The sequence below is a fragment of the Oryx dammah genome, unplaced genomic scaffold, assembly GCF_014754425.2.
Source record: "Oryx dammah isolate SB20612 unplaced genomic scaffold, SCBI_Odam_1.1 HiC_scaffold_29, whole genome shotgun sequence".
Lineage (NCBI taxonomy): Eukaryota > Metazoa > Chordata > Mammalia > Artiodactyla > Bovidae > Oryx > Oryx dammah.
Genome location: NW_024070213.1, coordinates 19555853 through 19560005, shown reverse-complemented (window position 1 = coordinate 19560005; position 4153 = coordinate 19555853).

Below are 4153 nucleotides of genomic sequence, written 5' to 3'. Positions count from 1 at the left end.
ATTTCTCAAGAGGCAGGTTAGGTGGTCTGGTATTCCCATCTCTTTCAAAATTTTCCACAATTTCTTGTGATCCACACAGTCAAAGGCTTTGGCATAGTCAATAAAGCAGAAATAGATGTTTTTCTGGAACTCTCTTGCTTTTTCCATGATCCAGCAGATGTTGGCAATTTGATCTCTGGTTCTTCTGCCTTTTCTAAAACCAGCTTGAACATCAGGGAGTTCACGGTTCATGTATTGCTGAAGCCTGGCTTGGAGAATTTTGAGCATTACTTTACTAGTGTGTGAGATGAGTGCAATTATGCGGTAATTTGAGCATTCTTTGGCATTGCCTTTCTTTGGGATTGGAATGAAAACTGACCATTTCCAGTCCTGTGGCCCCTGCTGAGTTTTCCAAATTTGCTGACATATGGAGTGCAACACTTTCACAGCATCATCTTTCAGGATTTGAAAGAGCTCAACTGGAATTCCATCACCTTCACTAGCTTTGTTTGTAGTGATGCTTTCTAAGGCCCACTTGACTTCACTTTCCAAGATGTCTGGCTCTAGATTAGTGATCACATCATCATGATTATCTGGGTCATGAAGATCTTTTTTGTACAGTTCTTCCGTGTATTCTTGTCACCTCTTCTTAATATCTTCTGCTTCTGTTAGGTCCATACCATTTCTGTCCTTTATTGAGCCCATCTTTGCATGAAATGTTCCATTGGGTGGATATATGCTAACAAGTATAATATCCTTTTCTTATATTGATCCCTTTATCATTACGTAGTGTCCTTTGTCTTTCACTATGAAATTTGTTTTAAAGACTATTTTATCTGATATGAGTATTTTTTTACCTGCTTTCTTGTCATTTTCATTTGCATGTGCCATTTATCTTGTGGGTTATGTCTTCTTTTCCTCCCCTTCCCATTGTTTTGTTAGATATGTTTAAAAATTACCTTTTCTTTAATTGCAAAGTTTGACTTGGGTTTATATTGTGATATAAATATTCCTAGTAAAATATAGACAACTAGGCATGATTGAGGATTGGAGGATGAATTCATGATCAATTTGATGTGTGTGTTAGTCACTCAGTTGTGTCCAACTCTTTGTGACCCTATGGACTGTAGCCCACAAGGCTCCTTTGTCCATGGAATTCTCCAGGCAAGAATACTGGAGTGAGTTTCCATTTCCTACTCTGACAGCATATCAGATATCTCTTGACATTGCCAATAGTTTTCTTCCAATCTTAGTCACATTACAAATCTCTATGACCCTGCTTCAATTTCATTCTAGGTTTCTGGTTTGAGCACTCAGGAAAATGCTGGATTGCAAGTAGTCTGAAGATGGCTCAGTTTGGGGGTAAGAACTGACACTTTTCATGTTGTAAAGGACTAACAAAGTGAATCCTAAGGAGAAAACAGAAGTGGGAAGAAACTAGGAAAGTAAAACAAACTGTAGTGGACATGCTTGTGGTGACTCATTTAGTCTCTAAAGGTAGGAATGGGTGGATAGAAATTAAAAGTACTAATACTTCCTTCATTATAACAAAAAGAGAAGGGAAGATGAGAGTGTAAAGTTTGAAGTTGGGTAGCTGGGAAGTGATAAGTTATCTGATATGATGAGTAGTCATTTAATATCTCAACTTATGTCATGATGATACATTTAATATTGTTTATATTTATCCTTTCAAGGGGAATTTATTTTTATCAGAGGAAATTTATACATTAAAATATTTATTTAATAAGATTAAAGGTGAATGTAAGAACTAAGGCAGAGAAAGAGAGATGGTATTTTGAAAATGATGGACTCTGTGCCAGGTACACTATGGTTGACAATGCAGTAATTTCTCAGAATAATTAGGGACAAATATCTTTAAATATTTATTGAAAATGTGATTATGATTCATAGAACTTCTTTAATGACAATGGAAATGAAGTAACAGTGGATGTGAGGAAAAGGCATATGTACTGCCAAGATTTAGCAATCTAGTTTGCAAAGAAAAACTTGAAGTATTTTAAATTTGCAATGTATATGATTGAGATGGAAGCAAGATAACTGCATGGGTGGTTAAACCTCAGTTGCCTCAGATCTTGCAGAATATGGAAAAATTTCTCAGAGGCATTTGAAAATTGAAAATATAAATAGCACACTTAGAGATCCATCTGTCCTTTCAACTGGAGTCCAAAGTTTCCTATTTTCTGGAGGTGTGTGATAAGCTAAACTCTCTTCAAATAGCCCAAATGTGAGAATTTCCTGTTCAAACCTGAAGTGACACATTGATGAGAAATCATCTTTTTCCACTCTCACTTCACTCTGAGCCTTCACAGGGCAGTATGTGAAGGTCACAGACATTGTTTTCTTTTGTCCTGGATTTATGTTTTTAAACTTCTCCTTTTATTACCCAGCTATAGCAGGCCTCTTTTATGAGAGTAACCTGACCTCCCCACTAAAGGATGCACGACTTTCTGGCCAACAGAAGGTATGTGTCCCTCCTCTCCTGTCTCTCTACTAGACCATCTCACTTAGTGGGGACTAGCAAATGTTAACTGTGAAGCAACTGAACTATAGTTAATATACAACAAAATCAAAGTATAATATTAATTAAAAAAATAACTCAGGGTAAAACACAACCATAAAATATCAAGGACGATGGAAGATTTCTCCAAGTATTCAAATTAGTGTCTGTAGAATGCTAGTCAAGTGCATACTTGGATTTGTATATAATCTTAAGTGAAAGCTGCAGGCATCTTGACAGAGAACCACTAGTTTGGGATTTTATAATCAGTAGAAGGTAGGTTTCTTGTATAATAATATGTTAATATATATTTCTCTCAACTTCTATAAATAGATTCTTGGAAAAGAATTCATCGCATAAAAAAGCCAAACATAATTCTTTATATATGCACTTAGATTGAATAAAATCAGATTTTTTTAAAATAAAAATCAAGATGAAGTAGCTTCCTAAATGCTAATATAAACTTAACTGTAACTAATGAAAGGAATTTTAAAAATATTGAACAAACATTTCAAAAAAGATGTACTATACTAATTAAAGACACTCTTGTTTAACAAATTGCTTTCTAGGCTCTAACTGATATGAATCAGAAATAGTAACACAGAAATTGTACCTTAAACAGTAGTTAAAAACTAATATTTATAGAACATATAGGTACCAGACTGAGTGCGCAGTGTAACATGCATTACATATTACATATTATTTCCATGTTAGATTAATAATATAGGTTACTAAACATTAAATAACTTTTAAAGAACATGCTTCTTTAAGTTTCAAATCCATAATCAATTTCCAGATCTTTCTGACTAATGCATCCATTGACTGAATTATTAAGCTATGTTTTCTGGATTTTATAAGCAATTATCATCACTTATACAAATAAAATGACCTTTACTAACTTTGACATCTATAAGATCTTTCTGGAAGTTTGAACCAACAGTGTTCTTCCATGAATGACCTATATTTGTTTATCATTTTGTGGATTCAGACCTTAGCCACTAAATCAATTATCAATTACATTTGTAAAATAAATATTTTTTAGTCTTTTTCTATTGTTTTATTTTTAATATTGTTTAGGTTATGTTTAGTTTGTCACATAATATTTTTCAATATATGAAGCAGTACCTCAATTTTTAAAGTTTTCTCAGAATTCCTCAACCATTCAAAATAAAAAGCATTTGGTACCCTTTTAAATAAATAAATGTAAGTCACCATATAGTGTAATTTAGTGCAGGAAATGCCAACTTTATACTCATCTTTAAAGTACTTAGTCTATAACCAGTGTTGAATTTCAAAATAATCAAAATTATAGTTGAATCTCTGTTGTAATACACAATATTTTCATTTTAATACAAGCACTGTAATGCTGTTAAAATATTTCTGTGGAATCTGACTTTAACTTAATGAGGATATTATTAGTCATGAACTTATTATTCCCTAATTTATTGCTTTTCATTGTTTAACCAATAATATATCATCAAATATAAAATATCTTTTTTTAAAAAAAGTGTTCTATCATGAAATCCTTGTTTGAAGTTCCAAGGAATTTAGAACCAGGCTTTAAGTTTGTTCAGCTGCAAAGTGAACACTAAGGTCTTTGCCCCGCCCCATGTTATTGCAGTAGGATTCTTGTCTCACATACACCACTCATTCCTC